A 12376-nucleotide genomic window follows, 5' to 3' on the forward strand; every position below is an offset into this window, starting at 1 on the left:
CCGCCCCGCCCCGCCCGAGGGTCTCAGACCCCCGCCCCGCCCCGCTGCCCCAGCCGCGCACCCGCGTACTCTAGCGCGCGCCCGGCCGGCGGGGACTTGGGAGACTCGCGCCGCCGCCGCCGCCGCCACAACTTGGCCCATTTAAACGGCCCCGGCGCGGCGGGCGGGCGGGCGGCACGGGCTCCAGCAGGGGATGCGTGACGGTCGACTGGGCTCACGCGGGGCGCCGCGGGGCCGAAGGGGGCGACGCGACCCGGCTGCACCCCTGCCCTATTCCCGAGTGGGTGAGAATAGGAGGAAAGGAGACGGGGGTGGGGTGGGTATCGGGGGCGGATGCCAGCGAGACTCAGCTGACGGTTCTGTTGCTGAGGGAGTCACTGTTTGGGCGCCCCAGCTGGAGGCCCGGACTCCACGTGGGGTGGGGGCGGGCTCCTGGCTAAGGAGTTGATCTGGGATGGAATCGAACAGCTTGCCTGGCGGGTGTGTGTGAGCCAGCAGCTCTGGGTAGGTGGTGGGTATCAGTGGGGAGGGCGTGGGTGGTCTCCTCTGCGTCTACAGGGTGTGAGGCTGTGGGTTTGTGGTGGCTGGCCTCAGCAAATGTATTGGTGAGGGTTCCTGGTCTGTGACTAACAACATAACAATTCCATCGATTATTGCCAACTTACCATGCACTTCATACACCTTAATTCACTTGATCACCCCAATATGAGTTTTCCCTTATTATCCCCATTTTATAGACAAAGAAGGTGAGAAACAAAGAGGTCAAGGAAACTGTTCTGATGTCACACAGCTGTTTCAAATTCAGGCAATCTGACTCCAGGACAGACAGTATCTGAGCCACGATGTGGGACAAGAAAGTGGGCTAGACCCAATCTCGGTGAGGGTGGGGGGTGTGGGGGGAGGAGGGGCAGCTGCATGTGGGATTGTGCACTTGAGCATATTTCTGTTCCCTACCATGTGCAGGTCTGGAGAAGAGGGACCTCTGCATCCACGTACACCTCTCTGACTTAGGGGAGCAGGTCAACTTAGGCTTAGGCCTGGAATGAGGGTGGCCTGTCCCCTGGTGATCAACCCATACCTCCTTGCACGTTGGCATGTCAGCTTGCAGTGGGATAATTAGGAAGAGAAACGAGAAACTTGGTAGCATTGATAATAGCTGGTAAGAGCCTTACCTGTCTCTAGTGTGTCATTTTGGACCAGATAGAAAGTAGCCTCAGATCCCAACCCAGTTCCCAGACCTCTGCCCCTGCCCTTCTGAGGTGCCCCTGGCAGGGCACTCATGTGGGCATCTTCCTGGCCAGGCTCTAGGGGCTGAGTAGGATGACAGGGCTGTTTGCACCTTCTGCAAGGGAGGGGCTGGGAGAGAGGGCACACTCTACCCCACCCACCTCCTACCACACGCCAGCACCAGCTGGGAATGTTGCTGATCGTTGGGGAACACTCTCCTTCCCTTTGCTGCCTACCTCGTCTTCAGCTAAGGTACCTGCCAGCTCCAAGACCAACCTGGGGAGCGAAGTCCGGGCTCAGACCAGGAATGTGTCTGCAAACCTCTGCCCCTCTATTCCTTGTACATCGGTCTGTGGGGGTTTAAGGGGCCAAGTGAGAATGTGGGTGTGAATGTCAGTAGCTCCCCCTTTACTTTACCACCCTCGGCCCCGTTGCTCTCTCTTTAGCCTGGACACCTGTGCATATCTGACCGCAGGAGTGGTAGCTCGGGAGTTGCCCCCTACACCCACCCTTTGTGGCCCATGTCTTGCTTTCAGGTGTGATGCTTCCATGTCTAATGGATGCAGGAGACTGTCCCTGCCTGAGAGCCAGGGCCCACGGCAGAGCCATCCTGTCAATCGGTTGTCATGGCCGGGTGTGGAGAGGCTGTCAGGGCTCAGTCAGAAGCCAGGTGGGATGGGCCCGTGTGCCCGCTGTCTGGCCACAGCCCTCCCCTGCTGCAACTCCACCCATCTCTTCTAATGTTTGCCTGCATCTGTCCACTGAGCCTCAGACCTCCTAACCCCTGACCTTCATACTGTGGTCTGGGGAGGGAAGACTTGTGGAGCATATCTCGAGCTCTGAGAAGATACCAGGCAGCTGTCAGGCCAGGCCTCTCCTCTGTTCGGAGCTTGAGGAGGAGGGCCTCCCAACTCATCTGCAGGACCACCCCTTACTCACCTCTGGCCTCTTCCATCACACACCGGCCCACAGTAGTTAAAGAGTGGCATGGGAGGTCCCAACTCTGGCTTTCAGGGGAGGTGTCCAGCTGACAAGGTGTGGTGTTTGACCTAGCTCACCCAGCCTAACCTCCATGCCACCACCTGGTTCCACCCATCTCTGGGGGACCAGGGACCCCTCCTGAAAAGACCCTGACTGTGTCCAAAGCTCCCTGCAGGATCCCCTCTCCTCCAAGGCCACTCCCTGATTCCAAGGAGACTCTCTTCCAAGGGCTGCCTGGGGCCTTGGCTGATCAGGACAGTTCACCTCGACCCCACTTGTTTCCCCCGTTCTTTGGAAATACGGGGCTACGGGGCTCAGAGTCACTTTACCGCGGGGACCAGGCATCCTCACCTGGACATCATATCTCTCCCGCTTACTCCAGCTTGTCCGCTTGTGTCCTGGTCTGGCACCTGGGCCCACACATTCCTCTGCACGTCTCACACTGGAGCCAGAGGCCAGAGAGACAGAATTTTGGCGCTAGAATCACCTGCCTCGCCTTCAGGTCTGGCCGCACTCCCGGAGAACGCAGGTGGGGTCGGCGGCCATAGCCCCTCCTCTGTTCTGCAGAGGTCCCGCCCCCGCCTGCCTGCTGAGCCTCGGCGGCTCCATCGCTGCTCGAGGTACCCCTCGCTCGGGGCCCTGCGCCGCTGCTGCCGCCAGGGAGGGAAAGGGGATCATAAATAACCCGCGGGGCGGCGCGGGCCTGCGGTACAGACGGTGACCCGAGACGTCCCCGGGGAGCGCGGGGGCGGCCCGCAGACCCTGCTGCCCCCAACCCAGGCTCGGCCAGCCTTGACCACCCCCTCTGGCGCTGCCTGGCGCTGTTCACTGTTGGCGCCCCTGCCAGAGCCCTCCCTCCCATCATGGAGTGTCTGCCTGCCCCCTCTCCAGACCGCCCCCTTAGAGCCCCCTTTTCACCCATTCCTTCATCAATCAATCATTTATTGAGCACCAGATGTGGTGAAACCCCAGGAAGAGAGACCCAGAGGTGAGGCTGGGAGAAGAGAATGCTGCAGAGGAAAACAGTGTGTCTCTGAGAGGACAGGTGCAGAGCCACGCCTGCCCCCTCACCCTCCGTTTTCCTGTGCTCACCCAGGTGACTGAGGGGGTGGGAGAGCAGGCCCAGACCTGCCCAGACACAGGAAGGTATGCAAGGACTGATAACAGGGGCCCCACCACAGGTGGGCACAGCTGACACTGAGCTGTGAGGAGGAAGCACAGACATCCATGTTCCCACACAGGCACCCACAGTGACCAACAGATGCATGCATTCTCAAAAGCACACCACAGACAATAGCCCACACGTACTCACACCCATACGCATGCACAGCAGCTCCCGAAGTTGCTCACACAGGACAGGTGCACGCACAGATGCTGACATTCTCGCCACTAACATGCAGAGTATGTGCTAACTTACACAACAGCCAAGACGGAAGATACCACCAAGACCTGTGGGCAAAACACACACAGACACACAGGCCTGCAGCGTGAGTGCCAGATGGATACAGTTGTCATGCCCAAGACAGCTTGTCTGGTGCGAGGGTCTGGTTTGCAGCACTGTTCCACCAGGAAGGGTTAACCTGGGAGGTCAGAGGTTAGTGGCAAATCAGCTGGGGCTCCTTCAGACACCTCTGCAAGTGTGGTCAGAGCGGAATATGTCTGTTCCTGTCTCCAGGTCAGACACAGGGGGCAGGGGGGGCTGTCCTGCTGGGACACATGCCTTGCCTTTGGCCAGCCATGAGCTGAGTGCAGCTCATGCCATCTCTCTCTCTTAGGAAAGAAGAAGGTGTTTCTGAGGTTAGTCTGTCCACTGACTTTAACTTATGCCATTTAAAGAAGCAAAGAATTAGGGCCTGGGTACTCAGACTTGGGGCACCCACAGAGCACACACTATCAGTCACATGTACCGTGATATCCACCTGCCACGGGACACATGCTGGCATATTCACACCTTTCTGATGCGAGCCCAGTGACATGCATGTGCCCGACACACCACGGGGTGCACCATACGCTGGTGCCGTCACAGAGGACGCTGCTGTCTGTCGATACGGGTGGGATCATTGGCCACCGCTGGCTCCGCAGGCCTGGTCCCTTCTCAAGAGGCATGGAAACAGCTGCTTGCTGGCATCACTGGGGGCAGGGAGCGGGCCCTCCTCAGGGCAGCCTGCTTGGTGCAGGGCCCCACCTGGGGCCTGGGCTGTGCTGGGGTAGGCTGATGTGGGCAGGAGAGAAAGCAGACCCTGCCGTGGCCTGAGACTTGTGTTCTCCTGGCCGGCCACTGGGTGACACAGCCCTCTCTGCCCTTATTGGGACCTTGGTTTTCCCATCTGAAAATGAGAGAGCAGCTCAAAATATGTGGGATCCTCTTTGGCTTGGAGCAGAGCAGTCAGGGCGAAGTGTGGCTGCAAGCGCCCTGGCCAGCACAATGAGACAGGCATGCATGCCTCACCTGCTTCCTCTATAAACATGCCCAGAGTGCAGGAGCTGGGGGCTCCTCCGAGAGTAGGGCCACGCTGAGGGAAGAAATAGAATCCTCCAGGGCTCCTTGAGACACCAGGCTGTGCTGTCCTCAGCCACAGGGCACTCATCAGGTCCCCTGGGGCTATAGGAGTGAGTATTAGGGAGCTCTCTGGGCTCTCTGCCAGGCTGCTAGGTGGAAGTTGAAGAAGAGGGGACATCCAGGCAGGGACCCTCGAGGCAGAGAGAAGCTGGCATTGAGGTGCCAGTTGCGGGAGGGCTGAGGAGGGGTGGTGGAAGTCACTGCCCTCAGGCCCAGATCTGAGAGGCTCCCAGGTTGCACAAGGAGTCCAGACTGGCCCAGAAGTGACTGTTTATATGTCAGCCTTCCTGCTGAATATGAGCTCCCTGCAAGCAGGACCTTGGGCTGTTCTCTGATGCACCCACGTGTCAGTGTTTGAGGACTGTACATGGGGCCATCCCAGTGTGGCCCACCGTCAGGCCAGCTTGGTCTCCCCAGCAGGGGGCAGCTCCACCCCTGCTCACCTCTTCTCCCAGCACCTGCCCTCTGGGCTTCTGCCCAGGCAGGACTTTGAATACCCTCCCATCCGCAGAAGCATTTCAAGAAGTTGGCCACAGACATCCTCTTCACCAGAGATTTCGGTGCCTGCTGGTGACGTGGGGGTGGCACAGGGGCCCCGTGGTGGGTCCCATGCAACCGGAGCAGCCAGGCTTGCACCTGCTCCTGTGTGAAGGAGCAGACACAGACCCGTGGAAAGGTCTCAGAGATACTGCACCCCAAGTGCAGGCTGTGACTGCTTGAGACCTCCTGAGCCCTGTCCCATGTTCCTCCCATGAAGGGCCATCTGTGTGGCACATGGAGAGGTCACAGGCATTTTGTTCTCTGGGGCCTTATAGGGCAGAACTCAGCACAGGGGAAGCAGACTGAAATCTCCAAATAAAGAAAAACAGCCAGTTACTAGAAACGGCCTCCACTCTGTCCTAGGTAATGAGCTCCTTGTTTAGAACCAGCCCTGGAGAGCCTGACAGAGACGGTGGGGGTGCAGCAGCCCAGGTGCAGGTCCCAGCGCACAGGTAGAGCCCATTACATGGACACTTACCTTTGCCCCAGTGTGGCCTGGGTTTCCGTAGCACGTGACAGGGAATGGCAACTTGCTCATGGGCACACAACACAGTGGGAACATGCACATGGGTGCAAGACATGGGTCACAGAATGACCCCCGCGCCTCTGCACACACCCCACTTACCCCCTCTAGTTGCTGTCTAGGGTGTCTCGAAGCCAATAAGTGAGACCAGGGGTATTGAGGAGCCTCACGTAAACCCCAGTTGCTCTGGGTTCCTGTCCATTTTTCTTTATTTAATGAAACTTGCACCTCAGCAGAATTCATGGGGTTCCACTTTACAGTTAGCTGTATATTTTAGGATCTCTTCCACCTGTGCCCCAGCAGGATTGCAGCTCTGCATCTGCCTGCACCAGGAGGAGGTCGGATGGTCTGAGTTTCCCTCATGCACCATCCCACTGTCAGGGCACCTGGAGGTCCAACAATCACCGTGTCAGCATTGATTTGTCTGTCAGGGATTTTCAGAAGTAGAGAGCTGAGGTGGACAATGAGTTTACTGTTTCCCTTCACATCTCTGGCCCAGGCTGGCTGTCTGAGGTCATAGACTTAGCCTGACCCCATCCAAGGCCAAGTTCTGGGTGCCCATTGCTAACGGGCCCATTTCTCCAGGGCAGGTTGAGTCAGTGGCATCCTTTGGGCTGCTCTCTCTGAGCGTGGCCTGCTGAGCCTTCCATGAGGCTTCTCGTCTTCTGTGCTGATGTCTGGGGTGGGGGCGCAATGGGCGACCCTAGGATGCACAAGCCCCTGGGGTTATGCATGGTTCCCCAGGTTTGGCCCCAGAAGTGGGTGGGGCAATGGGCCCAGCCTGGTACTAGCTGAGCAGAGCCCATGTGCAGGGGCCAAACTAGACCTACCATGGCCAGGGGAGGGCAGCAACTCCAGGTCTCTGTCTGAGGACAGGACCTGACGCTTTTCCCAGGGCTTTTTAACGAAGTCCCAGGTTGGCCCTGGGGGCTTCCCACCTGCAGACTGGGGAACTGGGCAGACTGCTTGGAGGCCACTGAGAAGTGGGAGGAGAAAGACAGTGGGCAGGACTAGGGGTAGTCTGAGGCATTTCCACCTCTGCATAGAGGAGTGAGGCATCTCCAAATGTGAGGGCCTTACTCCCTGCCAGGTCGGAGGGGCCTGACCTCTGACGCTCCTGTGTGCAAGCAGGTGTTCTTGACGAGACGTGAGAGTTTGCCCCATGTCAGCAGTGGGGTAACTTTGTGTCTGAAGTCCAGTGGGTACACATGGGCCGCTGAGACCCTGAGGCCTCAGAGCTGTGACAGGTGATTCTAAACTGGGAAAGGGCTAAGCTAGGACTTGGGCTGGGTCAGCCCATCTTCCAGGGGGAACGTGGCCTTCAGCACACTTGTCAGCTTCTGGTTGATGCTCGTGTTCTGTTTCATGGTTCTGTCCCACTCTGGCCTCAACATGTTGGGATTTTTCTTAGTGCTTTCACTTGGTGACTTGTGTGTTTGATGAGCCCCACTTGTGGGCATGTGCCCTGAGACCCTCTTCTCAGATTAGCATCCCGTTCACTCACTTCTCAGTCCTTCCTTCAGGACCCTCTACCTCGCCCACCCCTCAGACATAGGCCGGCTGTGTGGGTGAGTGGATGAAGGATGGACAGGTCAAGGGGTGAGTGGTGGCTTCCACCCCAGGCACTCTTCTCTTCCTTATGAACTTCTGTGGTTTCCTTTGCCATTTATGACCCACAAATCTAGCTTCAGTCCAGACACTAAAGAGTCTAAAATTAGCTGTATGTGTCCACTTCATGGTCTCTGGAACTCCTTTCCCACTACTGTGTTAGCACTGCTCGGCTTCTCGTCACCCAGAGACTACCCTGACCCTAACCCAGAGACTACCCTAACCCTAACCAAGCAGCAAGCCTCATCTGTGATTCTTCCTAGATCCACTCCCTCCGGGTGACCTGCCCGGCCCCTCTCACTTGTCATTACTTCTGTGACACCCCCAGACTCTGCCTCTGCTTGCCCGGCGCCTGGCCGTCTTGCTCTCTGGGCTGCCCGGGGAGCAGCCCAGGGTGCCTGCCGTCTAGGCCCTGCCTCTGCTCCAGGGCCCGGGTTTCAGTCTCTGTCCTCCCTCAGTGTCTGAGCACAGCTGAGTGGTTGCCTATGCCCAGGAGCCCCCCTCCCTGTATCATTGTTCTGCAGCCAGCCAGGGCCCCATTACGACTTGTGCACAATCTTTTGTCTTTTTGTCTCCCCTCCATTAAAGGCTAATATAGTCCATACTAGATTCAGTGTTTTCTTTTTTAACATTTTTTATTGAGTTATAGTCATTTTACAATGTTGTGTCAATAGATTCAGTGTTTAATATTCATTATTATTATATTCTTTTCCCCTTTTGTCTTTAAAGGAAGTGAAAATGTGAGTATTTTTGTGGTCCTTAAAATCCCAGGGGTCCAGGAGCTGCGCCTGCTGTGCCTGGTGGTGACATCGGCCGTGCTGCCACCTGCTCATCTTCAAGACTCACAGCAGCACCCCCCACCCCGGAAGCCTCCCAGGACCACCTTCCTCTCCTGTTAGGGCCCTGCTGTACGCCCCAAACACCAACATATACTCTAGTCCCACAGGTTTCCTTTTATGCTGCCATGGTCCTGGGCAGGTGAAGGCTCTGAGGTGCTCCAGCTGGACTGAATTCAGAGTGTTTGAGGAACAGGGTGCTGGTGGCTCAGGAGGGCCAGGTGGAGCCCCCTCGGGGGTGCTGATTTGGGTGCCTTCACTGAGAGGTGATGCGGGCAGGCTGGTCCAGAAGCTGGACTGGAAGTTTGGGGAGCAGGGGAAGGGAATGTTGACAGAGACTGAGTTTTTGAAGAAAGACCTGGCCTCCAGAGAGGGGCAAGCAAGGGCAGCAGACACCATCCCCCAGTGCTGGGTGGGCAGCAGGAACGCAGACCCAGCGTGGCCCTAGTAGCTGCCAAGGCCTCCCCATGTCAGTCTCTGGGGACCCTGGTGGGGATGTGTCTGCATCTGCAAGCAGAGCTGGGCCAGGCCACCACACCTCTGGGGCAGGGGCCTGAGCTCCCTCCCGCAGTGCTGCCTCCTCCAGTGCCTCGGCCGCCAGCGTTCCCAGGCAGGTCCAGCTGCCTCTGTAACCCCTGGTCCCACTCTGGCTCTGGCCAGGCTCCCAGAGGTCCACCACGGAGGGAGTGGCACACCCAGACATGCCTGGGTACACATGGTGTCTTCATCGTGACCTTCCAGTGCCCAGCCTGGGGGCCCAGCAATGGCTGTTCACTCTGGTGCCATGGGAGTGGGAGTCCAGGGGGTGCCCAGGTACCTGAGGCCTGCTCATGACAACTGGAGAGCCCTCTGAACAGCACGGGAGGATTCCAGAGCAGAGACCTCCCTCCCCTACCCCACCCCCACTGCCTGCAGCACTGAGGCCAAGACTAATAAAACACCCACCTCACAGGAGACAGCTTTATCTTGTTGATCGGAAGTCTGCCAGCCCAATTTATGATGGAACATAAGCTCTCCAAATCTGAATTTATGCGCTGTAGTATAACGGAGGTCAATGAGATTAGAAGTGGGCTCATGAGAGGACCACAGGCAGCTCCCTCCTCAGTGCTGCCACAGAAAACCTCGCCGCCCCTGGGCCCAGCAGCAGGACAAGAAAAGGGAGGGCAGGGGAGAGACCAGCCCTGTGAGCCTGCCATGAGAAGGGGAAGAGGACAGGAGGTATGCAGGAGAGGCAGATGGAGTGGGGCACAGGGCCGGCCTGGACCATCATGGCGATGGGGTGAGTGCCTGCAGACAAGGAGGAGGACAGGGAGGGAGCAGAGGGTTTTCCTCAGGGACGAGGGAGCTTTCTCCCACCTCTACGTCCCTGTAGAACAGGCAGGAGATGGCCCTGAGGTCGGCTGAAGTTCAGAGTTCTGACCCTGGCCCGGGATCCACTGTCTGACAAGGTTGTGGAGGCGCACTTCCACTCAGGTCTTGCAGCTCAGGCCCATCTCCCCGCCCCCCTCCAACCCTTTCTGTCTTCAGTACCTCCTTGGCGTCCTGGGTGAGGGTGAGGGTGAGGGTGAGGGTGAGGGAGGGGTGCGCTCTGTCCAGGTGGGGGCCTGGGCACTGGCCAGCTTGAGGCTGGCTTTCTGAGCTCAGGCTAGACCCTGACTTCAGAATTTATACAAATAAACGAAATGAAAAGTGCTGGCAACCCCGATCTGATTACAGAGTCATTCATTCTCTGGTCGTTAATAATTTGTGCAATAAAGGATTGCGGCCACTTGAGTGAGGAGGAGGCGGTGGCCCAGCCTTCCCTCGGCGCCGGGGCTGCGAGAGCTGGAAACATAAATTATTAGTTTCTTATCGCTCAGCCTGCCATCGCTCATGCTGCCAGGGGCCTGGCAGGAGCCGGCAGCCGTCTTGCCGCCTGCCTGGGCCTGGCTCCCAGCTGCTGCTTGTTGTGGAGACTCTGGTGGGGGAGCCCTCATCATCCTTTCTCTAGCCCCTCAGTGGCGGGATCCCCGGAGACTCGGTGCCAAGGCTGACTCTGAGCAGGAGGAGCTGTGGGGCTTTAGCTCTCGTGCTCTGAGCCTCAGACCTGCTCTCTCTGCAAGCGAAGCCCGAGCACTGGAGCGTGGTGAAGCAGCCCCCCATGCCCGGCCCATGGCATTTGCTCAGTAAGGGCAGTGGTCATCGTCATCGACACAGCAGGGGCCCACACACCACCTCCTGCCCAACCCCTGGCCAGGCGGAAGGAAAAGTCAGCGTCTGGGTTTGGGTCACCTCTTCCAGGTGTTTCTGTGCCTTCCTGGGTGGAGCTCAGAGCAAGCACCTGTATCTGAGTGTGCATCCTTGCAGGCATGGCATTCACTCCCTGGCCCACTGTGACTTCCTGTGTCCAGCACCAGACTCCTGGTCAGGCAGGTATGCATCGAGCAGTCTAGACATGGGGTTAGTGCTGACTGAGGTGTCCAGTGTCTGAGCCAAAACAGAGAGGGGTTGGGTCGGGGTGGCGGGGGGCGCATGTGCTGTGCCCCTGGGCTGGGCATCTGCGCCCCCAGATGGAGCTGTTGAGGTGTGCAGAGGTGGGGCTGAACGCAGAGGCCCCAGACCCCAGAGTGCTCCAGCCCAAGTGGTGATTAAGGCAATTACAGTAATTACAGAATGATAGAAATGAGCACCCTTGGTCTGGGTTCCCACCCCCAAGCTGGGAAGGCTGAGGCTGAGGCTGAGGCAAGGGCAGGAAGCTGGGCTGTTGGTCTCCGGACTCCAGATGTCCTGGACGGAGGAAGTGGCAGGACAGGGCCTGGGTGCTGACATTATCTCCTGCCAGCTGACGTTGCTGGACCCAAGCTCTGATGTGCCTCCCTGTCTTGGCTTGCTTCCTAGGGGACTGGAGCTACCCTAAGCCTACCTTGAACCTGCCAGGTTGGCAAGACCTGGTGGTCAGGGGTGTGCGGCATGGTGTCTGAGGCTTCATGCCCAGGATGCTGTGCCCACCACTTGCTGGCAGCGTGGCCATGGGAGGACCTTGCACCTCTCTGAGCCCCAGTCTGTAAAAAGGGTATAAAAATTAAACACAAGTATGTGTTTTGAGCACCTATTGTGTGCCAGGCACCCCAGGTCTGTGTGGGATGGGATGTGTGTGCTGAGCAGCTCCGCAGGGTCTGGCCCTGAGCCCACACCCACCGTGCAGAGATCTTACTCTGTTCGTGTCCAGGCTTTCCTCCTTCTTCCCATGACTGACTCCTTCTTAGCAGCCTCCATTTTTGCTCCAGATGCATTCATTCTGTCCTCTGGCTTCTCTGACACCTGGGTACAGTTGTAGCAAACGCTTTCGTGTCCTGGTGCGCTCATCCTTTCATCCAATCATTTCTGGGTGAGCATCAACTGATTGGTTTTCCTTTTCATTTTGGGTCATGTTCTCCTGTCTCTGTGCAGGCCTGGTGGTTTTTGATTGGGTGACCAGAACTGTGGGTTTTACTGGGAGATGTATATTTTCATAAACATCCTTGCACTTTGCTCTGGACGTCAGAAGTCACCTGGCAGCAGTGTGGTCCCTTTAGTTCTTACGTTTAAGCTTTGCTGGGAGAACCAGAGCAGCCTTTAGTCTTGAGCCAATTTTGTCCCACTTTACTGTGGCAAGACTCACTTGGTAGTCTGCCCCAGTTTAAGATCTTCTGGCCTGGCTGTTGGAACGAGCACTGTCACAGGCCTGTGTGCGCTCGGGACCGGACTTCCCCGATCCTCTCGGTGGTTCTCTCCCGGCCTCCAGCACGCTCCTCACACCACACGCTGATCCCTGCTCTGCAGACTCTGTGGCTCTCTCCTCTCTGGTGCTCCGTCCTGCAAACTCTTGCTGCCTGGGCTTCCTGGGACTCCCAGCTCCGTGTCTGCCCTCTGGGGACCCCTGAATCCGCCTGGGTCCTCTGCTGGTGCTGCAGCTGGAAGCTCTGGAGGCAGTGTCTGGTGGTCACAGGGCTCACCACCATTGTTCCTGCCTCCCGGGGCTCCCCATCCTTCAACATCTGATGTGTCTCAACGGCCACTGTTTCCTGTATTTTATCTGGTGTTTGAGTTATTTCTGGAAGGAGGGTAAGTCTGGCTGCACTG

The 12376-nt window shown here is 57.8% G+C and overlaps 1 long non-coding RNA gene across 2 annotated transcripts in view; it reads left to right on the forward strand.

Moving 5' to 3' along the window:
- The window catches only part of LOC140700833 (uncharacterized), a 10547-nt gene extending 567 nt beyond the window's left edge, over positions 1 to 9980 (forward strand). Inside the window, exons 2-5 of one of the 2 annotated variants that reach the window (XR_012079568.1) lie at positions 738 to 877; positions 964 to 1159; positions 1764 to 2828; positions 8169 to 9980. This is a non-coding gene — a long non-coding RNA (uncharacterized lncRNA). Of the gene's footprint in view, positions 1 to 737; positions 878 to 963; positions 1160 to 1763; positions 8042 to 8168 lie in introns of those variants that run through there. The other variant, XR_012079567.1, reaches the window with a different exon arrangement.
- Positions 9981 to 12376: the final 2396 nt, after the last annotated feature.

Source organism: Vicugna pacos, chromosome 13 (genome assembly GCF_048564905.1).
Source record: "Vicugna pacos chromosome 13, VicPac4, whole genome shotgun sequence".
Lineage (NCBI taxonomy): Eukaryota > Metazoa > Chordata > Mammalia > Artiodactyla > Camelidae > Vicugna > Vicugna pacos.